General features: G+C 39.3%; 1 protein-coding gene and 1 pseudogene across 6 annotated transcripts in view; both read left to right on the top strand.

The window, feature by feature from the left end:
- GRIK2 (glutamate ionotropic receptor kainate type subunit 2) overlaps nt 1-27,310 on the top strand; it is a 733,451-nt gene that overhangs the window by 276,586 nt on the left and 429,555 nt on the right. The window lies entirely within an intron of this gene.
- LOC138849790 (ATP synthase F(0) complex subunit B1, mitochondrial pseudogene) lies at nt 23,726-24,790 on the top strand (annotated as a pseudogene).

Raw genomic sequence — 27,310 nt, 5'->3', positions numbered from 1 at the left:
ATTATTGTTAAGTATATTAGCATGTACATACTACTAAGTAATTCTGCTGTAAACAGCACCTCGTCCCACTCCATGGGGCTCTTTTCTTGTTCTTGTCTCTCCCCTTCTTCATGTAGCATAGGGAGAAGGATGATCCTCATATCATCTCTATGAAGCAATTGAAAAATTTGACTACTCATTTCTTCAAGGAAAAAATAAAATTCTCTGCACCTCATTTGCTCCTTGTTACCACTTCTTTTCAGCCATTATTCCCATTCTTATATTTTTAGACCTCTGTTTCTTGTTCCTTAAATGGTGTTGTTGGCCACTGTCTTATTCTGTCTTCTTATGTTCTCGTTTGTATCCCTGACTGTTCCTAAAAATTGTCATCTCATCTATGTCTTTCTCAACCTATCTACGGTAAACTCAGCAACATACAATTTCAGTTGTTCCTAATGATCTCCACATACATATGTACAGCCACCTGTGAAGAATCTTTATTTGGTTGTCTCCTAGGCACATGTATGCCAACATGACAGAAACCAAACATTACGTTTATCTTGAAATTTACCTTTTATCCTGAAATTCCCTCCTTACTGGGTTGTCTCAGCCAGATTCTGCTACTGATTGTTATAGATCCTTGTCTCACTCTCGCTCTCTCTCTTATTCCCCTAACCTCATTTCCAATTGATCACCTTTTTTCTCATTTTTATCTCTCACTTTTCAGATTTACTCCTCTCTGCCATCTTTACTGCCTCACTTAGTTAACATCGGTATCAATTACACTTTGAACCATGTCCTATAGGCATGATACAGACAAAATAGTTTCTCTTTTTTGAAAGGCAGAGAGATAGAAATCTTCTATCTGCTGGTCCATTTTCCAAACACCCTCACCTGCCAAAGTCAGGGTCCTGATACTCAATCCAGGTCTTCCGTATGGGTAGCAACCACTTCACAGCCATCACTGCTGCTTCCCAGGATATGCATTCACAGGAGGCGAGGATCAGAGATGAAACTGGTACTCAAGCCAGGAACTGAGATATGATATGCAGATACCCAATTTGGCATCTTCACCAGTGTACCAAACACTCACCCCAAAATGGTTTTTTTAGATGATCTTTTTTAAAATGGTAGCCTGATGATTTCATTCACAAGTTTTAAGCTGTTCAGTGGCTCAAAAATTCTTAAGAGAGTAAGTTCTAATTCCTCATACAGCTTCCATCATTGACATTCTCATGCCACTATGATTTTACTTCCCATGTAATTCTTCTCTCAATGCTTCTGCTACAGCTGTCGTTGAGTAATTATAGTTTTCCTAAGGAGAACTATCAGGCAAGCTCTGCTGTCTCCCCCTCCTTGCTGTGCACGAACTGCTCAGTCTGCCTCATAGCCCCTTTCCATTTTATGAATTGCTCATCATCCTCAAGACACACCTTAAAATCAGCCTTCTGAAGTAACCGTTCCTGATTCTTACCCGTGTGACAATTCTACTCTTGGTGGGGATGATGCAATTCCTTTAGTTGACAAAATAATTCATCATCAGTTCTGTAGTTAAACTTATTTTTGGCATACTCCTATAACCTATTTCTCAGTGTCAAAGGGGTGATACTTTCTCTGGCCATGAAAGCTCTAAATATGTCTGAATTTATTCATGTATTTATTTGCTTATTCTTTATTTATTTACCCATTTATGTACTCCACGAGTAATTATCAAGTACCTACTATGTGTTAGCACTGTTTTAGGCACTAGAGATATGAGTTAAAAAAACAGACAAAAATATTTGCCTTATGGAATCTTCATTCTAGTATAAAATGATAAATAATAACAACATGAATACATACATTCTATAGTATCAAAGGTAATGTTATTGAGAGGTACATAGCAGGAAAGGTATATAGGAAGTGCAAAGGAGAAAATATTGTAATGTTAAATTGTCAGAAGACACCTGCATTAGAAGTTGACATTTGAGATAGGACTTGAATAAGCTAAGGAAATATATCATGGGATGGCTGAAGGAAGAGTGTTTCAGAAAAAAAAAACAAGGCAGAAAAACTAACTGAGATTGAAAAAAATTAAAGACAAAGAATTCTTTTTGTATATGTGGAGGAATTTTGGGAATCTCCAAAACTGAAGGGGGATTTTTGGTAAAACAAACAAAAAAAATCTGTCCTTTATTTAATTGTGTGTGTATGTGGATGTATTATTACACATGTATATTTTCTATTATTGGAAACAGTAATGCTATTTCTTTAAAAGTAGCCCAGTCTCAAGACTTTTTCATACAAAGGTACATTTTTGTTTTAGTTATCTACTTAAAAAAAAGGGTCAAACATAATATCTTTTTTTAACCAATTATGGATTGTTTATTGAATACTTAAAGTTGATTGATTCTGTATCAGAAACAAGCTTTTTAACAATGTAGTTTCTATCCTGATTAAATTGAAATCTAGGTTTGATACTCATGACACATCATGACAGTTGACATACTGTTCTTTTTTCTTTTTCTTTTTTTTTTTTTTTTGGACAGGCAGAGTGGACAGTGAGAGAGAGAGAGACAGAGAGAAAGGTCTTCCTTTGCCATTGATTCACCCTCCAATGGCCGCCGCGGCCGGTGCACCACGCTGATCCGATGGCAGGAGCCAGGTACTTCTCCTGGTCTCCCATGGGGTGCAGGGGCCAAGGACTTGGGCCATCCTCCACTGCACTCCCTGGCCACAGCAGAGAGCTGGCCTGGAAGAGGGGCAACCGGGACAGAATCCAGTGCCCCAATCGGGACTAGAACCCGGTGTGCCGGCAGCACAAGGTGGAGGATTAGCCTAGTGAGCTGCGGCGCCGGCTGACATACTGTTCTAAAACAGTTATGGGATCTAATTTTTAGTACTCACTACTGTGAGTAATTATTTTGTTATATATGAGGTATTAAGGCTATATTAGGGCTCAAGATTACCCAGGAATCAAAAATTTTAGAAAAACACAAAACAAAACTCAAACCCTGAGCAGTCTAATTATTCATCATTTTTCCAAGCTACTTTAAAAAATTTTAATTGACAATGATAATAAGGGATATAGTGTGATGTAGATATATACTCAGGATAATGAACATATCCATAATATCAAACAAATAGCATTTCTTTGTGGTAAGAACCTTCAATATCAGCTGGCACGACAGCTCACTAGGCTAATCCTCTGCCTGCGGCACCAGTACTCTGGATTCTAGTCCCGGTTGGGGTGCCGGTTCTGTCCCAGTTGCTCCTCTTCCAGTCCAGCTCTCTGCTGTGACCCAGGAAGGCAATGGAGGATGGCCCAGGTGCTTGGGCCCTGCACCCGCATGGGAGACCAGGAGGAAGCACCTGGCTCCTGGCTTCAGATCAGTGCAGCACTGGCCGTAGCGGCCATTTGAGGAGTGAACCAACGGAAGGAAGACCTTTCTCTCTGTCTCTCTCTCACACTGTCTAATCCTCTCTATCAAAAAAAAAAAAAAAAAAAAAAAAAAGAACCTTCAATATATTTTCTAACTATTTTGAAATATGCAATAGGCCGGCGCTGTGGCTCAATAGGCTAATCTTCTGCCTTGCGGCGCTGGCACACCGGGTTCTAGTCCCGGTCGGGGCGCCGGATTCTGTCCCGGTTGCCCCTCTTCCAGGCCAGCTCTCTGCTGTGGCCAGGGAGTGCAGTGGAGGATGGCCCAAGTCCTTGGGCCCTGCACTCCATGGGAGACCAGGAGAAGCACCTGGCTCCTGGCTTCGGATCAGCACGATGCGCCAGCCGCAGTGGCCATTGGAGGGTGAACCAAAGGCAAAGGAAGACTTTTCTCTCTGTCTCTCTCTCTCTCTCACTGTCCACTCTGCCTGTCCAAAAAAAAAAAAAAAATGCAATAAACTGTTGTTAACTATAATCAAGCTACTATGAAATCAGAACACTAGAACTTACTTCTCTTACCTAACTGCAATGTTGATTTTGTACCAGTTAACCAGCCTCTGTCTACCCGCCTCTCCTCTTACACTTCTTCTAGTAACCATTATTCTCTCTACCTCTATGACATCAACTTTTTTAGCTTCCCTATGAGTGTAAGAACATGTGTTATTTATCTTTCCATGCTTCTGAGTTATTTCATGTAACAATTGATGTCCTGTAGTTTCATCTACTTTGCCACAAATAGCAGGATTTCATTCTGTCTTATGTATTCCATCGTGTGTATAGATCACATTTTCTTTGTTCTTTCAGCCTCTGATAGACACTTGAGTTGATTTCATATCTTGTCTATTGTGAATAGTGCTACACTAAACATAGGAGCTCAGCTATCTGTTTGACATACTTATTTCTATTTTGTCAGAGTTTACCAGCAGTGGGATTACTGGATCATATGGTAGTTCTGGTTTAGTTTTTGACAAACCTCTATACACTTTTCTACAGTAACTGTGCTAATTTACATTCCATGAACTGTTTAAGAGTTCTCCCTTTTATGCATCCTTATCATTATCTGTTATATATTTCTGGTACTAGATATTCTAATCAGGGTGAGATGATAGCTTATTGTGATTTTTATTTACATCCCTAATTATTAGTGACACTGAGCATTTTTTATACATGTGTTGACAATTTACATGACTTCTTTTGAAAATTGTCTATTCAGATTATTTTCCCAGTTTTAAATAGAATTCGGATTTTTTTTTTTTTTGGTGTTTATTCTTGAAATAATCATAGTGTTCACTGAGGTAACATTTTGGTAACTCAAAATAGGAACTTAATTTTTTTTTGTAAAAATGCATTAAATTCACACTAAATCTATCTTGTTATAAACTGTGTGCTGATTATTAAAGTTTAAAAACAATATAAATCCTAACATGCACCTTTCCTTATCCTAATACCATAGTCAAATGTATTTTACTATTCATAAACATTTGCATTTCTTTTTTTATTTTTTTTTTATTTTTTGACAGGCAGAGTGGACAGTGAGAGAGAAAGACAGAGAGAAAGGTCTTCCTTTGCTGTTGGTTCACCCTCCAATGGCCGCCGCGGCCGGTGCGCTGTGGCCGGCGCACCGCGCTGATCCGATGGCAGGAGCCAGGTACTTCTCCTGGTCTCCCATGGGGTGCAGGGCCCAAGGACTTGGGCCATCCTCCACTGCAGAGAGCTGGCCTGGAAGAGGGGCAACCGAGACAGAATCCAGTGCCCCAACCAAGACTAGAACCCGGTGTGCTGGCGCCGCAAGGCAGAGGATTATCCTAGTGAGCCGCGGTGCTGGCCAAACATTTACATTTCTATAATTCCAATAAATTCTCTTTGGTAAAACTTATTATATAACATATTAAAATTAAAACCCGAAACACAGTTTTTTATATTTAATTGTTACATGAGAATAGGACTACCTGGGTTGATATTAAAACAAGATTCCGGCTGGCGCCACAGCTCACTTGGCTAATCCTCCACCTGCGGCGCCGGCACCCTGGGTTCTAGTCCCAGTTGGGGCACTAGTTCTGTCCCGGTTGTTATTCTTCCAGTCCAGCTCTCTGCTGTGGCCCGGGAAAGCAGTGGAGGATGGCCCAAGTGCTTTGGCCCTGCACCTGCATAGGAGACCAGGAGGAAGCACCTGGCTCCTGGCTTCGGATCTGTGCAGCACGCTGGCTGTTCCTTGGCTGATCCTCATAATTCAACAACCCTATAGTTATAGGTAGATGTTGCATTTGGAATATGAATCAGAGCTGATTGTGGTAGGTACTGCTAGTGTTTACCAGTGTATGACTTCCACTGCTTCTAGACTTCAGGAAATTATAGTTCCCCAATCCTTGAATTTAGATGTGGCCAAGTAGATTGTTTTGTTGAAGAAATGTGGTATGTAGTATTGCTCACTTCCAGGTGGAAGTATTTAATTGCCTGGCTTTTATTTCTCCAGCTCACACATTTCCTACAGTAATAATTGTATTACAACTCCAAAGCATCTGAAAATGCTGAGCTATAATATTAAAAAGAGCTGTCCCGAAGAATTATCTGTATCTACTACAGACCTTGCATTTGCTATAACAGAATCTCTCCTACTGGTTCTCAGACTTCAGTGTGCATTTAAACCATTATGAGGGCCTGTTAAAACACCTTTTGTTGGCCTTACTCCCAGTTTCTGATTTAATGCGTCTGAGATGTGGCCTGATCTTTTATTCTTATTAAGTTCCCAGTAATCATGATGCTGCTAGTCCACCTACCACCCTTTACAGACCATTATGCTATCCAATATCAACTAATACACACATTTTCACATTTTGAAAAATAATTAACATTCAACCACACTTGTCAATATAATAAGCAAAGGTGTCATTTTGCATATAGAACAAATTTTCAAATTTTAAGCAAACAGGTGGCTTTATTGTTATTTAACAATAAAAACATCATCCTAACTTCATTATAACTTCTAAAAACATTTATTTGAGGTATCTGAACTTGCTCACTTAGTATTAATTGTGAAAAATATCATTGCCTTTAGACTATTTGAAATTGTTTTGAATTAGCTTTAACATGTGAGAAAAACATTCTACTAATAAAACAGTATAATTGTGAAATGTAAATTAATGACATTAAGAAAACTTGCATTGATATAATTTATAATATCTAATTCATAAAGTGTAAAGTGTTACTTTTTAATTTAATTTCTAAAGAGTTTTGAGAAAAGTACTAATTGCATGGTTAATGATGCTGACTTCAATCAAGTATTTTAAAAAAATCTCCTATTCCTTGTTCACAATGAACTTTTTATCCAATTGAAATAATTGGGTTGACATTAAAGAAAGAAAATTAAATCAGCCCTTGAAATCTCAAGACTAACTTGTTAATTACCCTATTAATTACACAATGAGAAATGACGAGCTATAATTTCTTTTCCTAAAATATGGTTGAAGGTCAAAGAGCTATATTACTGGCATAGAAGAAGACCAAAAATTACTAACGATGCTTTTTTTTTTTCTTTTAAATACCATCAGGTGCCATTGGAAACTCAGGCAAGGAACTAAATTTATGTTTCAAGCGCAATCTTTAAACATAGTTTGAAAGAAAAAAAAACCTCTCTCAAAGAAAACAGCACCTATTCTACATTCAGAATACTTGTATTTGTGTGTTGAAAGAAGACAAATCTAGGGACTGCTGTAGTGACGTAGCAGGTAAAACTGTAGCAGGGCTAACATCCCAAATGGGCACCAGTTCAAGTCCCAGCTCTTCTATGTCTGATCCAGCTCCCTGCTGATGCTCCTGGGAAGGCAGCAGAGAATGGCCCAGGTGTCTGTGTCTCTGCACCCACATGGGGAGATTGGGAAGAGGCTCCTGACTCCTGACTTGGATTGGCCCAGCTCTGGCTGTTGTGGCCATTTGGGGAATAAACCAGCAGATGGAAGACCTCTCTGTATGTGTGTCTCTCCCACTTTCTCTCAATTTGTGTAACTCTGCCTTTCAAAGAAACACATAAATGGTAAAAAAAAAAAAAAAATTCTGAAAGAAGACAAATACGAAGGACTTGCAAATACCGCACAGGATTTAGCTTTTACACTATTGACACAGTGTTCCAAATGCCTTTAGCCTACAGCATGATCAATATGTATCACATATTTTTATCCATGCATCCAGTGAGAAGTAATTGAATTGCTTCCACCTTTTGGCTGTGGTGAGTCATGTGCTATGATCTTTCCTTAACCTGTATTTTTGGTGTCATATTCAGGAAATCATTGCCACATCCAATGTCATAAAGATTTTCCCCTATATTTTCTTGTAAGAGTTTTGTAATGTAAGATCTTACATTTAAGTCATAGATTTTTTTTCAAAGATCTTACTTATTTATTCATTTGAGAGGCAGAGTTACAGGCAGTGAGAGGGAAATACAGAGAGAAAGCTCTTCCATCCACTGATTCACTCCCCAAATGGCTGCAATGGCCAGAGCTGGACCGATATGAATCCAGGAGCCAGGAGCTTCTTCCAGGTCTCCCACGTGGGTGCAGGAACCCAAGTGCTTGGGCCATCTTCCACTGTTTTCCCAGGCCGTAACAGAGAGCTGGATCAGAGGTGGAGTAGCCAGGACTAGAACCAGTGCCAATGTGGGATGCCAGCATGCAGATGGAGGATTAACCTACTGCACCACAGCGCTGACCTCCAAGTCATAGATCTTTTACGAAGTTTCTATATGGTGAAAATTAAGGGATGAACTTAATTCTTTTGCATGTGGATATTCAGTTTTCCCAATATTATTTGTTGAAAAGTGTTTTCATGTTTAATGATGTTGTCACATTTCTTGAAAATCATTTCACTACATGTTTGAAGGCTTATTTCACAGCTTTCTATCCTTTTTATTTTTAAAGATTTATTTTTTATTTATTTGAAAGGCAGAAATCCAGAAAAAGAGAGAGAGATCTTTCATCCTCTGGTTCACTCCCCAAATGATCAAAACCGCCATGCCTGGGACAGAGAGAAGCCAGGAGCCAGAACTTCCTCCAAGGTTCCCGCGTGGTTGGCAGGAGCACAGGACTTGGACCATCTTCTGTTGCTTTCCCAGATGCATTAGCAGGGAGCTGGGTTGGAAGTGGAACATTAGGGACTCAATCCCCAGCGCAGGCAGTGTCAGCCGCACAGTTTTCAATTGTATCCAGTTACTCTATGTCAAAACAGTGCCAACTGTTTTGGTTACTTCAGCTTTATAACAAATTTGTAATCAATAACTGTGAAACTTCCAGCTGTGTTTTTCTTTCCAAGATTATTTTGGTGAATCAGGACTTTTGAGATTCCTTGTGAAGTTTAGAATGTATTTTGCTGTCATTGGGAGTTTGATAGGGAATATGTGACTATTAAATCTATTGACTGCTTCAATAGATGCACACTTTTTAAAAAATTCAAGTTTGAGTTACATGGAAGTACACCTTGCAAATAATACATTTATTTTCCAGTTTTATTAGCTTACTTTGCTGTCAACTTGCAAAGACCCTTTATTGAACTCAGATGTCACAGCAGTGCAAGTGCTGCTTCAGGAAGTTCTCACCATTCTTCTTTAATTCTCTTAACTTCTTCATCATTCCTTAATAGTAAGTGCAAAGAAGTCAAATCTCATTAACTTCTATAAATGTACATTTAATGTGAATATATACTTGAATGTAATTTTTTTAATATCATCTTCCTATTCATAAATTTATTATACACTAATTACATATATTGATTAAATATACCAATTCCTTATCAGACACTTTGTTGGCCAAAGAAGAACTAAATATGGATAGGATGTTTCCTGTTCTACAATTATTTAAAAACTAGTCTTCCAGACAAAGTATAATATGGTATGTGAAGTGTTGAAAGAGAATCATTTAAAAATTTTAATGCATACAGAATGTAAGATGAGTGAGATCCAGCTGCTTAGAGAAAATAAATAGAAATAACATTTAAACAGAGTCTCCAAGGGATTTTAAGGGTGGTTAGGATAGGAAATGCAATTTCACAGAGCTGTGAAGTAATATGATAGATTTGTAGTAAGATGAAATATATACTGTGATTGAAACACAGGTCATTAGTTAGTGTTACCCATGAATAATAACCAGTGGGTTAAAAGAGACCATGAGCAGTCTAACAGGACTGTCACAGCATGTAACCACTTAAGGACTATAGAAGGTTAGCCAGAAGCAACCTTGCACAGGGCCAACAGTAGAACTAGAGAGGATTGAATATCACCGGACATGTTGGATGCATAAATAGGTACAAAGAGGACATTAGGGACTATCTTGGTTTGGGCTTCATCAGGAATTAATAAACTTTCTTGAATGAATTTACATAATCCATTTTTAAGTAAACATTTTAGATTTATTAAAATATCTTAGAAAATTTAAAAGTCAAGTTTTATACTCATTAGATCTGTTCACCCAACTGGCTCTCATATTAGGCACAGAACAGAATCACATTTTCTTATCTTCTTTGAAGTTGGATGAAGTTGTGATTTTCTCTTGCCAGTGAAATATGAGCAAAAATACTGAGTCATTTCTGGCTGGATGTTTCAAGATCCAGTAATCAGTTTGTCACATTTTCTGCTGCATGCCTTGGCAATGATGAAGGCATGTCTCCAAATGGAAGTCCTGGAGTTAACTACAACATGCCTTATACCCACCCTACCATTCCAAAGTAGACAAGCAGTGTCACGTTGTTTAATCTCTGAAATTTGTAGACTACTTTTATGGAAACATAACAGCTTTCCTGACCGATACAACAAATAAAATGGGTGTAGAAAGCCTTTATAACAGAGAAGAAGGAAAATTTAAAAGCAACTGCATTCTTAAAAAAAAGGAAGCTTTGACCGGCGCCGTGGCTCAATAGGCTAATCCTCCGCCTAGCGGCGCCGGCACACCAGGTTCTAGTCCCGGTTGGGGCGCCGGATTCTGTCCCGGTTGCCCCTCTTCCAGGCCAGCTCTCTGCTGTGGCCAGGGAGTGCAGTGGAGGATGGCCCAGGTGCTTGGGCCCTGCACCCCATGGGAGACCAGGAAAAGCACCTGGCTCCTGGCTCCTGCCATCGGATCGGCATGGTGCACCCTCCGCAGCGCGCCGGCTGCGGCGGCCATTGGAGGGTGAACCAACGGCAAAGGAAGACCTTTCTCTCTGTCTTTCTCTCTCACTGTCCACTCTGCCTGTCAAAAAAAAAAAAAAAAAAAAAAGAAGAAGAAGCTTTAACTATGCTGATATTTAACTTTAAAAGTTATTTGTTGTTATACAAAGGTTTAACTCAACATGGCAATTATTAACTTAATTGTGAGAGATGTTCACTCTGAAGCCTCCCTCAGAATAGCCTGTCAGTAGCTGTTGCGTTACAACACAGGTTGCAATGATAAAACTGCAGGGTTAGGTCCCCAAATGCATCAATTGGCCATCACCAATTTCTCCCTCAAATGAGAAAGCATGATACTTAAAGGGGGTTGTTTTGAATCTTACATGAGGCAAGGTAGATGAAATAACTGACACACACTAAGTTAAATAATAAAAGGTATTCGTATCTTTCTAAAGGTTTGCTTATTGCAAATTTAAAATACCTAATACTTTTAAATGTAAACCATTTCTGTTCAACAGAATTGAAGCTTAATTTTAAAACTTCCCATCTCTCTTGAGCAAATAAATGTCATGATATTCTTTAAAACAAAATGAGATCATCCAATTAGCTGAAAGTTTTTCTTTATAGAATCAATTTTACAAGTTGACAATATTTTGTTTGGCTATTATTTTAATGAAAACCTGAACTTCATTGCTTTCAATTAATCCTTGTGATATTTTTAAGAAATTTGATACTGTAATATTTTTAAATTGCATTAATACATTTATTTTGATTATGAGTAACATTTATGTTTGGCTGTGGTTCTAGGACTATGGGATATAGAGGGGACCTTTCCCAATTCTGTCAGGAAAAGTGTGACTGGTGCTAGGGCTTATACCACCAAAGCATATTCTCAGGACTAGGGGATGGGATCTTAACCCTGTTATAGTCCTACAGGGTGACTACAAGTTATACACGAGATTTGCACTGGCAGGTATGGGTCCAGGGAGCTGGAATGCAGGCAGGTTCTTCCCTAGGTCACATTGAATAGATTCCAGTGGGTTTGAGGAAATTAGTAGTGACTGTTACAGTTCTGGTATTGCACAACAATTGCACAAGGTGGGAACCAAGTGCTAGGGTTGGTGTTAGCCACCTACCTGAAGAACAATGCACTAGAGCACTCCAGATACCAGTGAATGAAAATTATTCCCAAGATTGTAGTAGTAACATCAACAGTTTTGCAAAGTACAGATGGAAATGCCCCCAGTTTTCATGTGATATGCAAGAGTAAGCTGGGGTTTGTCTCTGGGGCTCCTATTGCTGCAAGCTAGGAATTGCAGAGGAAACATCCTCAGGTCAGGTCCAGATTTTTATGACCAGCTGCTGGTGCTAGCCCCAAGAAGCTAAGGAGAATCCCTGCATATTGACTGAAGTAAGTGAGTGCTCATGCTCAGAGCTCCCATGTTGCAGGATGCAGTAGGTTTGCTCTCCACCCTGTAAATGGCCCTGAGTCTGGCTCTGGTTACTTCTGGTAGCAGTGTCATTGTGTGCTGTCTGCTGAATTGGAGCACAGTTCAGGTAGGATTCTGCCACACCCAGTTGAGGTTGGCACTTTGGTATGGTGGGGGAGGGGAAAGTGTGATGACTGTATATTTTCAGAGCAAACTGCCCAGACTCCAGTCAACTGCCCAGGCTGGACTTGGAGTCAGTGGCAGGCTGTGAAATTCTCCCTCTGTTAAAGCTGCCAGTGTCAGGGCACCATGGCCTCTTCTTCCTACCTTGTCTGGGGAAGACGGTATTTCTCAGGAGGCAGCCAACTACATAGGTGCAGGTTTGGTTGGTGGTATGATCATGTGCTTCAAACATGTTTATCCTCTTTCCTTGCTGTCCCGTGGAATCGCTCTTCTTTTTCTGTCGCTTCTCCACTGAACATTTCTGTTAGTCCCAGAAAGTGGTCCTTCCTTTGCTTTTCTGTTGTCTTTCTATGGGTGAGGTCAGTGCAGTTTTTCATTATGGAGTCATCCTGGATCCACTTCATGAAATTTTCCTGTTTTCTTTTTCTTAACACCTTATTTGTTTATTTGGAAGTAGGAAAGAGAGAGAGAGAGAAAGAGAGAGAGAGAGAGAGAGAGAGAGAGAGAGAGAGATTGAGATTTTCTCTCTGCTGTTCACCCTACTAACAGATTCAACCACTGGGGCTCAACCACGTTGAAGCCAGGAGCCAGGAATACCATTCAGATCTCCCCCATGGGTGGTAAGGGCACACGTACTTGGGTCATCTTCCACTGCTTTCCCAGGCATATTAACAGGGACTTGGATTGGAAGCAATGTAGCCGGACTCAACTGGTGCTCCAGTATGGGATGCTGGTATTGCAGGAGGTAGTTTAAACTGCTGCACCACAAAGCTGGCCTCTATAGAATATTTTCTATTTTTGCCATTTCTTTTTACATTATATTAAAAAGTATCAATGGGGACTGCCTACTGTTCTCATAAGACTTTTAGTTTATTGCTTCCTTCTCCAATAAGCTGTTCCATGAGAGCAAGAAATCTGTTGTTTTCAGTACTTTGTTATCACCTTCTGGTACAGGCCATGTAACAGTATACATTTGTTGAGTGAACAAAGAGTAAATACTTGTAGTTCTCTGTCCAAGAACTTATATTCTGACACAACTACATCCCCCACTTGGATTTTTCAGGAAAAGCTTTTGTTATCTTCTTGGTGATTTAAATATAAAACTACAAGTCTGTGTGAGAAAGAAGGAGATGTACTTGTATTGATCAAAATTAGTTAGTTCTTACCACCTGGCCTTCTGATAAGGTAAAAGTGTGTACAATTACAAAGGAGCATGAAGAAACCTTAGTCAGTGATGGAAATATTTGTTATCTTGACTGTGGTAATGATGCCATGATGTTAAAACTATCAAACTTTACACTTTAAACATGTGCATTTTAGGGGTTGGCACTGTGGCATAATGCATTAAACTGCTGCCTGCAATGGCTGCATCCTGTATGGGTGCTGATTCAATTCCCAGCTGCTCCACTTCTGATCCTGCTCCCTGCTAATGCTCCTGGGAAAGCACTGAAGGATGGCCCAAGGAGACCTGGAGGAAGCTCCTGGCTCCTGATTTCAGCACAGCCCTGGCTGTTTTGGACATTTGGGGAGTGTACCAGTGGATGGAAGCCATTTCTCTTTCCTTGTGTTTCTATTTCTCTCTCTGTTATTCTGCCTTTCAAATAAATCAGTCTTTAAAAATGTGTGTTTTTAGTCTATTTCAGTTGTATCAGAATAAATATGAAAATGAAAATTAAAAAAACAGCCAGGATAACATCTCAAATTGCCATTATTTTACAACTGAAGCAATTCTGTAACTATTCTGTTCCTACATTTCAAAATTTGCAAAAGATATCCACAGAAAATTTTGGATGACTTTTGAGATTCTTTAGCAATGGAACATATTACATTTCCTGCAATAAATTAAAAGTTCTGTATTTCTGTTTCTGCCAGTATCATGTTAAAATTTCCAACATTTATCCAGTAATAGATAGAAGGAAAAGAACAGAGACCTTTGGGGAGGATTAAAGCATTACCATAAACATAAAGCAGAGACACTGGAAAGAGGTGTAGTACATAAGAGATAAACATCAATAATAACATCAAATAACAATTAAAATCTTGCTGCATGCCAATTATAGTCTAAGCACTTAGTATACAATGCTCATTTTTCTGGTTTCATAACAAGTCTGTTTTATTGTCCCCTTATACACAAATATGACATCTGAGTCTTAAGGTCATTGAAGAACATTTCCAAGAGAATGAATGTTTTAATAAGTGTCAGAATCAAGGTTTTAACCCAATATATCCAATACAGCATTCATAATCTTAACTGTAACTCTTTTTCTCTTTTTTTTAAGATGTTATTTATTTATTTGAGAGGTAGAGTTACAGACAGTGAGAGGGAGAGACAAAGAGAAAGCTCTTCCGTCCACTGGCTGTAATGGCTGAAGCTGTGCCAATCCGAAGCCAGGAGCCAGGAGCTTCTTCCAGTCTCCCACATGGGTGATGGGTGCAGGGGTCCAAGGAGTTAAGCATGTTTTTATTTATTTATTTATTTGAAAGCCAGAGTTACACAGAGAGAGGAGAGGCAGAGAGAGAGAGAGAGAGAGAGAGAGAGGTCTTCCATCCTCTGGTTTACTCCCCAGGACAGCTCTGCCTAGCTGTCTTGTTCCTGGGAGATTGAAGGCACCTCATCATCTGATGTGGTTGCCCAGCCACCTCCCAGTCAGACTCAAAGTGGGGCTGTGGATTCTTCCCTCCACTAGAATCTCTAGAATCTCTGGTTCGCGTAAGTACAAAAGGCATAGTGTTGCTGCCTGCCCATCACTACCACCAGTACTGCCACCAGTAAGGCAGCCTGCATCAGCCAGTTGCTGTGCATGTGCACAAAAGCTTCTGCATCTGACACCCAAACCCAAAATGGCACCTGTCCTTTCTCAGCTGGGCAGCATGTACTGTTGTGGGGATGGTGGGGTGAGATAATGTGCCCACCTGTACTTCCACTGGGTCCACAGGCAGTAGCAACTGTTACCCTCAGGGCTCCAGTCTGGACTCATGCCACGCTCTCCCTCTGGCCATATCACCGTGGGTTGCTGTGGTTCTGTCTCACCTCTGTCTCCATACTGCCACCCGTTCTGGCTCCCAGCTGCTGCAGTTGTGTTTGTGCTTGTGCTGTGCATCCACACCTTCCACACAAGCCCACAACGTTCCTCTTTCTTCTGTAGGATTTCCAGTGTGGGTTTCTCTCCAGTCCTCTTCCCTGAGCATGCACTTTCTACACCTTCTACACCTTTTTATTTTTTTTTTACTGGCTATCCTTAGCTTAGTGCACTATGTTGTTCCCTAATCTCCCATTTTGGAATCTTCGCCATTAATTATTCCAAGGTATACTTTTATACAGATATTTTGTTATATCATCAAAAGCCACAAATTATGGCCCAAACCACCTCATCCCCATGTAGAAATTCTTTCACTGAGCAATGTTTCCTCTGGGAAATGGATATGAATATTGCCCTAGATACTATTTTCTTTATATTATGAATCAAGATAGTATGCACAGTGATACTCATTGCTCTTAATGCAAAGAAAGATATATGCCAATGATTAACTAAAGCAAGAATGTCAAGCTCTAAAGATTATTTACCAACCCATGATCCTATGTATTTACTCTTTTAGATAATAACAATTTTATTTTTCAAACTGTTGTTCCTGTGGTTATTGAATTGAATGAGGAACTAAATATTATGAATACTTACTGGAGCCATTCTCATAGAAGTTCCTTTTTAACTGCTTGGTTCAATCTCAAGTCCATGTGTTAGCCATTCTACTACTATGCCTCTAGACCACAGCAAGTTGTTGCACTACTCAAAACATTTACCAAATAATTTCCTCACAGACAGTGACTGACAGTACACCACAGAGATGTTTATTAGCTGATAATCAGTCCACATAAATTACAAGCTACAGTCAAGTTTTTATGTGCACTCATATTTTCATAAAGTATTAGAAGTTAGTCTCTTTCTCAAGCTTCTCTGAAAGCTGTCCCCATAATGTGTGTGGAGATTTAAGACTTACAAGAAATAGGCAATGGAGTTTATAAAATGTTCAGGCCAGTTTATTGTGCTTTCAGGAAGGGCCAGAGACATCAGACCAAATGTCAGCAAAGAGTAAAGAGAGAAAGCCCACAGTATGAGCTCTGGGTTATTGGTGGCTGAACACTGTGTGGCTGAAGGAGAGGAGGAAGAAAGTAAGAAAGAAGACACAAAAGGGTGCAGAAAGTAGCAAGTACCAGCCAGGATGTTCTTTGGCACCAGATCTGAACAGAGACCACATATTAGGACTGCAGATGACAGTATCAAAGGTCAGGAAAGCCATTTTGCCATACCTAAATCTTCCAAAGACGCCTCAGTCAGCTAGCTGATTCAGTGCTCCTGGACAAGCTCTCCGAAACAGGATTTCCTGGGATACCCTGATAAATTACTCCATCCTTTGATGAAAACAACCTGAAAATAGGTTGGGTCCCATCCATAGTGTGCATTAAAGTCCTTCATTTCTTTCTGCTTAATTTCTTATCTGCCTTCAAGAGCAGATGTTTTCCATACCACAACTAAAGAGCAAAGGTTGAAAATATTAATAATACCTCAAGATGAAACAGATTGAAAAGTATGTCAGTCTAGATGAGCAGAAACATAGCTTTTACTGTTTGGTTAAGCAGGAGAGGAAAACAGGTGAGCATTTGTGGCGCAGCTATAACCTGCCAGTTGGGACACTCACATCCTATTTGGACTGCCTGGGTTTGAGTCCCACCTCTGCTTCCAGTCCAGCTTCCTGCTAATGTGCACCCTGGGGGCAGCATATAATGGTTCAACTACGTGGATCCCTGCCGCCTATGTGGAAGACCAGGAATGAGTTCTGGCTTCAGTCTCTCCCAACCCTGTTTTTGCCGACGTCTGAGGAGTGAAACAGTAGATGGAAGAACTTTCTTTCTGTCCCTCTGTTTTGCTTTCTCTCTTTCAAAGAAAAAAAAATAAATAGATAAAATTGAAAGAAAATAAAAGAAATGAAAATGTGTACAGTCTTCTTGGTTCCTGAAGCACCAGCAGGATTACCAATGAGAAGAAAAAGGAGAGAGGACGGAGTCTTATTACAAAAATAAAATGTATATGCTTCCTTCTTGATTTAGCCCAAAACTTCTCCATTAAAGATTACTCAAATAGAAGGTAAAGCAAAAACAGTTTTGTCTTATAAATGACTCTTCCGACAATCAGCTAATGCAGGTGCTGGTGTGCATTAACGGAATGTCAGCCCAAGCCTCAAGAGAAAGTGGTGTTCCACAAGCCAATATCTCTTTGAGGAGGCTGCAGCCTGCACCCTACAGAGCCTGCCATCCCTCTTCACTCTGTTAGAAATAATCACTCCTAAGTGGCCCATCATCAGTGCCAGACCGATTTTTTTCCACATTTGCTAAAAGCTTTTCCCTTGGCCCACTTTTATTTTTTCTTTTGTTTCTAAGTAACCATTTTAATTCCCTCTCCCCTTATTTTGCAGTGAACATCCCTAGAAAAATCTGATTTGAAATGTGGCTTACAGCTAGATTTCTTCTTTCCTCCTGTACATCCCCCTACCCCCAGCTCCTCGTAACAGCCATTGCATATGCATTAACCAAAAGCCCCATTAATGGAGCATTGTTTCCCACTTCTGCAGACAGAGAAGAAAGAGACCTCCAGTTGGAATGAACTCTTTTTGTATTATCATTTTTGGGGGCAACAAATAGCTTCCTTTTAAATTTAGAAATGGCATTGAGGCCCTAAATTGCAGCCATCTAAAATGTTTTACTCTCATCTTCACTTTCCTAGATTATGGACCAATTTTCACCCAGAATGAATTATTCAAATTGTGCCCAGTCTTCTGAATCCTTAGAAAAAACAATGCCTTAGCACTTTGGGTCTATTCTACTCATTTATCCTTTGGCACATTCTGCCCGTTACTGGCAGACATACTTATTTTCAACATATAATTTATTTCCACAAATGGACTGCAAGCTTCTCAAGATGAAAGGTCATGATCGTTTATTCATTCATTCATTCATTCAGCAAACTTATTTGAACATCTACCACATGCTAGACATGCCCTAACCACTTGTGATACAGCTGTGAACTAATCAAGCATAAAACCCTTTCTTGATAGGGTTTATATTCCATGGAGGGAGACAGAGAATGAGAAATCAGTGTCATCAATATGTAAGTAAGAATGTATGTTAGAAGGTGATAAGTGCAATAGAAACAATTTTAAGCAAAGTAGGAGAAAACTGAAGTATAAAAGAAAGCTACAACTTTTGGTAGTCCAAGCAGACTAGTTGTGTGCTGATGAGGAACAGGTTTTGTGTGTGTGTGTGTGTGTGTGCAAATTGTGGAACTCCTTATTTAGTATAGAGTTGGTCTTCTGTGTATAAAGTTAATTGAAAATGGATCTTAGTGGAGAATGGGACTGGGAATGGGAGAGGGAGGAGGAGAAGGAGGGTTGAGAGTGTGGGTGGGAGGGCAGGTATAGAAGGAAGAATCACTATATTCTTAAAGTTGTACTTATGAAATACATGAAGTTTGTATTCCTTAAGTAAAAGATTTCTTTGGGAAAAAAAAAGAAAAAAGAAAAAAATAATGTGGATGCAAAGAAGAAAAAATCCTAGACAAAGGACATATCCTAAGGAGACAACTTAAACAATGGAGCTATCATCAACTGAATGAGAAAACTGTGATTGGAGCAGATTACCATTTGGACATGTTAAACTTTGGGTGCCTCTTAACATCCAAGTGAACATGTGATAGAGGAGAGAGCTAGATGTAGGATTCTGGAGATCCAGTAGGGAATGGACTGAAATATTCTTTGGAGAATATTATTAAGGTCATTATAATTAAGGTCATTATATATAAACTAGATTATATATTATTATATATATTATATTATATATAAGCTAGGTTATATCAACAGATATGTGAATCTGTGCAAAGAAGACAGATGAGAAGAAATGGTCTGTGATATAGGGAGAAAATCCAGAAGATGGGATATCTTGAAAGTCAAGTGAAGAAACCACATTAAAAAGGCAGTGAGGGATGAGCGTTTGGCCTACTGGCTAAGAAGCTGGTTAAGAAGCCTGTGTCTCAAATTGGGTGCCTGGGTTCAATAACAAGCTACACTCTTGACTCTAACTTCTTTAGCTGACCCTGGGAGGCATCAGAAATGGCTCACGTGAGCCACCTACATGGGATTCCTAGGATCCTAAGCTCCCAGACAGGCTCAACCATTGTAGGTATTTGCAGAGTCAGTGAGAGGATGGAAACTCTCTCTGTCTCTCACTATCTCTGTAATTCTGCTTAAGTAAGTTTAAAAATAAATAAATAAATAAGAGGCAAGTAGTGATATTGCTGATTTGTCAAGTGAAATGAAGGCTGAAACTTGATCCTTATATTTAGCAACCTGGAAGTTCATTGTTAATCGTAACAAGGGTAGTTTCAGTAGGATGATAGAGTTTTAAACAACTGATTAGATTGAACTCAAAACCGACTGCAAGATATAATGGACTGAATGTGTGTTTCTGAAATGAAATTCTTTTTGAAAATCTCATCCCAATGTGTTGGTGTTTAGAGGTGGGATCTTTGGGAGGTAATTAGGTCCTAAGGGTGGAGCTCTAATGAACATGATTAGAACCTATATACAGAGGGATTGTAGAGATAGCTCATTAACCTGAAGTCTTATAAGGATACATTGAAAAAGTGGCTGCTCACTACACGGAAGGCCCTCATCAGGACTCGAACATAATAGTACCCGACTTGCAAATTCACAGCATCTACAAGAGAAACAAATGCCTATATTTTTAATAAAGACTAATTTATTTATTTATTTGAAAGTCAGAGTTATGGAAATGGGCAGAGAGAGAGAGATCTTCATTCCTCTTGTTCACTCCCCAGATGGCCACAATGGCGAGGGCTGAACCAAGCTAAAGCCAGGAGCCACGAACTTCATCTGGTCTCCCTTGTGGATGCAACGGGTCATCCTTGCCTGCTTTTCCCAAGTTATTAGCATCGAGCTGAATCAGAAGTGAAAAGCTAGGACATGAACCAGCATCCATATGGAATGCAGGTGTTGCAGATGGTGGCTTTACCTGCTACACAATAACGCCAGCTCCAAAAATGTCTTGTTTATAAGCCATGTAGACTACGGCGCTTCATTAACATATTGAACTTAGAAAGAAGACAAGGAATTTAGAAATCAGACCACAACTTTTTCTGAAATGTTCTCTGCAAAGGAAAAAAAAAAGGCAGAAAAATGAAGTGGTAAATGGCAGAGGAATCAGTGTCAGGAAAAATGTTATTAAAATTAAATTAATTAGTATGTTTATATTCTCATAGGAATAAACTGTAGTGAAGGAAACTTTGAGACAATTGAGAGAATTCTGGCCAACTATGTTAGTAATATGAAGGTATTTTTTAAATAGCATAACAATATGAATATATTGTTATTTTTTCATAGCAGGTAGCATAGCAGTTTTCTCAAAGGAGAGATCTAATTTGTGACGGCTTTGATTAACCCACTTGGCAGTTAGACCTCTGGGGCTTGTCACAGCTGGTGCTTAAGATTGCGGAATTGAGATAGAGTTTATATTTGCCATAAGAAAGAGGGAGAGAAGTGGATAACGCATGAGGAAAAGGAAACAATGTGTCACATTACCAAGAGAGACTTAGGGATTTTTGGAATGTGTTGTGACTTGTAATAAAAATCTTTTCTCCTGTCTTTCCCACTAACTTTACTGCAAAATCTACACTTGTAGGTTTCATTTTGGAAAGTGTCAAGATCTGCTGAAAGTTGCCTTAAGGTTGTAAACATATTTAGAGTGCAAATAGAGCTTGCTCATGGGAGGATACCACATGGGGTTACACATTTGATTCTGTCTGCCATACCTCCATTTTCTGCTTGCCCCAGGCAACTCTTATTTGTTTCATACCAAATTACCCACTCAAAACATGTTACCCATCTCATTCTTCAATATCTTGCCTGGAAACATATACTCCAGACTGACTTATTTAGTTACCTGGTTCTGAGCTGTCACCCTTGCCTATCTAAGGACACAGCCTATGCTTACTGTCTCCCACTTCTACCTGTCACCATTGTATTTCCCTTTTGTCCAATGCCAGGTAAACTGAGTTTCCTAGACTCACTGTTCTGTTTCATTGCCAGTGCCTTCAAGTATTAAGTTCCCTCTTCCTGAAATATGTTATTCTCCCATAAAGAGTCAACCCCCTTCTTTACCTTTTAAACTCAGAATCCTTTAAAATTTCATCTTAAATAGCTTTTGACTATAAAATTTTACTTTCCTCTGCACTTTGCTGATGGTAGTACTTATTGAAATGTACTACAACTGATGGTTTATTTTTCCTCTCCCTCAACCCCAGGATAATGTCTGTCATTTGGTTTCCATGGTTTTTTATGCAACTAGGAGAGTATAGTAGCTGCTTAAAAATATTTATCAAAATTGAATAAGCAACTGATGTCACAATTTGGGACTACCATGCCAGGTACTTAACTTAAGCTCTGACCTCATGTAAGTAGGATTTAGAGTTCATCTACTATTCTAAAATCAATGCCATTGTGTCTTATAATGATCAGCAGATACCCACATCTATACAAAAATACAAATGGGATCCTGTCATTTGTTTGAACTGTTTTGTTTTGCTTTTTTGTCCTCCAGTCTTTTGTTGAAATTAGAGACTGATTGCTCCTGAATCACAATGAATTTCACTGGTGTCCTTAACTCTAGCCTAATGCTTTCTGCTACCCTCTGATCTCTGCTTCTAGCTACCAGAGTGTTTCCCAAATTGAATAGCTGGACAAGGTTCTCTGAAGCCTGAATAGGAGGTAGAGATTACATGGCATCTGTTGCTACTTAACTCCTGTCATCCTATTCCTGTCTCCACACTGACATATTCAAGACCAACACCAATGCACGTTACAAAATATTTCAAGACTGACATTATAGATTTCTGTTTGGGAAGAAGGACTGCCCCACTGATGAATTAGTTTTCTACTTCAGCTGTGCTACTTCCAACTTACTGTTCTTTTGCCCACCCAGAATGTCAATACATCTCACAGCTGAGACCTGAATATGGATCTCTGCCAGGAGTTTGCCATTAGCTCTGCCCTTTCTTCTGCCTTTTGATACTTTCTACATGCCCAGCCCACTCTCCTATCCACCTCTGCTCTGAAATCATCTCCACCTCCCACGCTTTACCTTGCATGCACTACTCTTCCTTCTGTTGAAAACTTTGTTTTTAGTGCAGTTTTAATTTTATCAAGAAATTGGAAATGCAAATAACTCTTACCTTTGAATATTATGAAAACTATAGCTAAAGAACTTTGCATGAGACATCAGTGATTCTCATCCCTAGTTTATCTCATAGAGGGTAATGAAGTTACAAAAACCTTTACAGTGCCTCTGATTTTAGGGTACTCATGTAATGATTATTCTCTTCTTAAGTCTCATGTTCAGAGGTTTCTTCCAACTGTTTAAGAAGATTCAAACATATTTTCAATAGCAAAACTGTTAATTGTACTTTAGTTCTGATCCCAAGAACTGCAGAGTCTGTGTTCTGCCCAGTAAATCTAATAGGTAAAATACCAGTGGAGCATGGATGTTTTTTGGAGGCACTTATTCTATCCTTCATGACATGGTTAAATATTCTTCTTAAGGTGGGGGTGGCTCTGTGGTTTAGTGGATAAAGCCACTATTTACAATGCTGGTATTCCATATGGGTGCTTGTTCATGTCCTGGTTGCTCCACTTCAGACACAGCTCACTGATAATGGACTGGGAAAGCAGCGGACAGTGGCCCAAGTGTTTGAGCACCTACCACCCATGTGGGATTACTGGATGAAGCTCAGTTTCCACTTTGGCCTGTCCCAGCCCTTGCCATTGGGACCATCTGGAAAGTGAATCAGTGGATGGAAAATCTCTGTTGCTCCATCTCTCCCTCTCTCTGAGTAACTCGGACTCCCAAATAAATAAATCTTTTAAAAAAATATTCTTCTTAAGGCATATTATTATCTAGATATTTTGACAGACTTGTCAAAAGGAAGCAGGACTTACTAACTGAGCTCAGTTTATTTACCAATTTTTTTTTCTTATATTTATTTATTTACTTATTTGAAAGTTAAAGTTACAGAGAGGCAGAGGCAGAGAGAGAGAGAGAGAGGTCTTCCATCCACTGGCTCACTCCCCAGATGGCTGCAATGCCCAGAGCTACTCCAATTTGAAGCCAGGAGCCAGGATTTTCTTCCAGGTCTCTCACACAGGTGGAGGGGCCCAAGGACTTGGGCCATCTTCTACTGCTTTCCCTGGCCATAGCAGAGCTGGATTAGAAGTGGAGCAGCCAGAACTTGAATCGGCACCCATATGGGATGCCAGCACTGCAGATGGCAGCTTTACCCACTACACCACAGTGCCGGCCCCATACCTATTTCTAAGAACAATTTTTTCATAATAAAAAATATAGCTGGACCAGAGTACAAATTTCACATCTGCCACTGACTAAGTTTAAATAATTTTTATTATGCTTAAATTTCTCTGCCTCATTTTCCTGACCAGAAGAAAACAACTTGCACATAATAAATGGTCATAAACATTATCAAATAACAGTTTAATTTAGATAAAAATAAAACAAGTTGTGAGCAGCCATCTTGCTCCTAGGTTCTCTGGTCAGAATCACAGGGATACCTGGGCTGTTGTTGATGATGTTTTCCGCTGTGATGTTTTCTGCTGCTGTCACAGAAGAGTCCTATCTGAATAATGTAGGTCTCCTAGGTCCAGAGGTATGGTGGGCAACAAAGATTTTCCACATGGGGAGGCCAAATCTTGCCCCTGTACCATCTCTCCCTCAGGAAAAGTTCATTTAGGGCTGATCCCTGGAGAATTCTTCCAGTCCCTTTATCATAAAATAGGTGTAGCAGGACGTTACATGCTCATAACTGGTCTTATTTTATGTCTGTCCAAAGAAATATTTGTGATTACCTCAGATACCTCTACCATATCAATAGTAGGGTTACTTGTATATGTAATTTAAAAAATATGGTGCCTTGATTGGTGAATTTGCTGATCAATTCTATGAGCAAAAAAAAAAAAAAAACAACACTCAACTAGAAAAGGTGAAGCAGCCTTCCATCAGAGAAATCCAGAATGCAATGCACAAGAAAAGTCATAACAGACTCTGGTTCAGAAATGCCACTACTTTTTTTTTTTTTTTTTTTTTTTTTTTTTTTTGCCACTACCTTTTTGATGTCCACAGGAAGAACATTGCTAGGCCTTGGAGATGACTTACTGTGAGCAGCTTCATAGAGCACACAAGAAGGTAAAGAATTGCCTGGACTATCTTGTTTCTGTGCAGAATATGATGCAACAAAAGGAACAAGAGCACATGATAAACTGGGTGGAAAAGCATCTGGTGCAGAGCCTTTGCACAGCAAGAAAAAGGAGACAGTTGCCAAATCTATAGCAGAGCTAAAGCTGCTGGCAAAGAAGGCACAAACAAGTCGGTTCTGCAAATGTACCTGTCCAGGTTGAGGTGATTAGAAATAGTTGACTCACTAGATCAAAATGAATATGACCTTTGCTCTCTACTGAAGTTACACTTTATCCTTCCTAAAAGTCACATGTGAATTTCATAAAATGAGAGATCCCTTGGCCAGTCATAAGTTTCTTATCCTTTTTTTCTGTATTTCAAATTGTTCCATAATCACTTTATTTTTTATTTTTTTAATGTGAACAAATTTCATGCATTTCATATATACAGATAGGGGCATAGTGATATTTTCCACCCATGACTACTTTTAATGAGCAGCTTGCTTTTATTAAAACATGCTGCCTAATTATTACTAAGTTATAGTTTGAATTTGTAATTAACTTTACCATCCTGCAATAAAGTGGCTATTGAAATATTTTTCAAGTTGCATAATTTTCTAAATTACTGCTTTGCCATTTATCATATAGGCAAAATTTAACATATCACTGAACTAAAAAAGTAAGTGAATGAATTGTTTTACTGTTTTTTAAAGTTTAAAATGAATCACAATGGGCCATAGACACAAAATTAATGTGCTAATCAATAGAAATGGCATCATATTGATAAGGAATGGAGACAAAGAACTATATATAAATACTAAAATGTGCAATGGGATGCTATGCTAATTAAACCCTGTGGTCAGACATTCTACATGGAATAACAGTGAAGGACTATTGCTGAACATGGATTATCAGAGACAGTATGCATCATTGTATTATTTCAGGATGATTTAGGAGAAATGGACCCTTCTGTCTTAACAGGGCTGGGAATTTAAATTAGTTGATTTATGGAAAAGTGACAAGAATTTAAAGAGCAATACACAAAGTGAATAACCATCAGAAAATCTAAAGAGAGAAATTTTCGAGACAATAAAAATGAAAAAAAAAGAGTTTAAGAAAAAGATGCTAAAATTCATATGGAAACACTAGAGTCCCTGAAGAGTTAAGCAGTCTTAAAAGGCAAAAACAAAGCCAGAGGCATCAAAATACCAGATTTCAAGACATATTACAGGGCAGTTATGATCAAAGCAGCCTAGTACTGGCACAAAAATAAACTTGTAGAATAATGGAACAGAATAGAAACTCCAGAAGTCAATCCACACATCTGCAACCAACTAATCTTTGATAAAGGAGCCAAAATCAATCCTTGGAGAAAGGATAGTCTCTTCAACAAATTGTGTTGGGAAAAATGGGTCTCTGCTTGCAGAAGAATGAAACAAGACCCCTACCTTACACCTTATACAAAAATCAACTCAAAATGGATCAAGGATCTAAATCTATGACCTGATCAATCCAATTACTAGAGGGTAACATTGAGGAAACTCTGTAAGACATTGGCATACACAAATACTTCTTGGAAAAGACCCCAGAAGCACAGGCAATCAAAGCCAACATAGACAAATAGGATTACACCAAGCTGAGAACCTTCTGCACTACAAAGGAAATACTCAGCAACAAGAAGAGGCAACAAAAAGAATTGGAGAAAATATTTGTGAACTATGCAACTGATAAAGGAATAATATCTAGAATATCTAATGACCTCAAGAAACTCAACAATAAAACAAACAAGCCAGTTAAGAAATGGCAAAGGACTTGAACAGGCAATTTTCAAAACAGAAAATTCAAATGGCCAACAAACACATGAAAAAATGCTCAGGATGACTAGCCATTAGGGAAATGCAAATAAAAATTACAATGAGATTTCACCTCACCCCCATTAGAATAGCTTTCATACAGAAATCAACAAACAATAAATGCTGGTAAGGATGTGGGGGAAAAGGTACCCTAATCCACTATTGGTGAAAATGTAAAATAGTACAGCCAGTATGGAAGACAGTATAGAGATACCTCAGAGATCTGAATATAGTCCTAACATATGACCCAGCAATCCCAATCCTGGAAATTTACCCAATGAAATCAGCAGATCAGATGAAAGAGTGATCTGTGCCCCCATGTTTATTGTAGCACAATTCACAATAGCTAAGATATGGAATCAATACAAATATCCATCAGCTAATGACTGGATAAAAAATTATAAAATGCTACTCAGCCATAAAAAAGAATGAAATCCTGGCCAGCGCCGAGGCTCACTAGGCTAATGCTCCGCCTTGCGGCGCCAGCACACCAGGTTCTAGTCCCATTTGGGGCGCCGGATTCTGTCCCGGTTGCCCCTCTTCCAGGCCAGCTCTCTGCTGTGGCCAGAGAGTGCAGTGGAGGATGGCCCATGTCCTTGGGCCCTGCACCCCATGGGAGACCAGGAGAAGCACCTGGCTCCTGCCATTGGATCAGCGCGATGCGCCGGCCGCGGCGGCCATTGGAGGGTGAACCAATGGCAAAGGAAGACCTTTCTCTCTGTCTCTCTCACTGTCTACTATGCCTGTCAAAAAAAAAAAAAAGGAATGAAATCCTGTCTTTTGCAACAAAATGGATGCAACTGGAAACCATTATACTTACTGAAATAAGCCATTCCCCCCCCCCAAAAAAAAGATATCATATGTTTTCCCTAATCTGTGGAAACTAATAGAGTACTAAAAAATGTGATGTATAGGAGTTGAATTGCCATTTTAAGGTTTGATGATTGTTTACAGCCCTTGTCTCCGCTGTTGAGGAACAGTTTTTTTTTTTTTTTCCTTATTCTTGCTATTT

Source organism: Oryctolagus cuniculus, chromosome 5 (genome assembly GCF_964237555.1).
Source record: "Oryctolagus cuniculus chromosome 5, mOryCun1.1, whole genome shotgun sequence".
Lineage (NCBI taxonomy): Eukaryota > Metazoa > Chordata > Mammalia > Lagomorpha > Leporidae > Oryctolagus > Oryctolagus cuniculus.
Note: the sequence above shows the minus strand (reverse complement) of the source record. Positions and strands in the feature narration are given on the sequence as shown.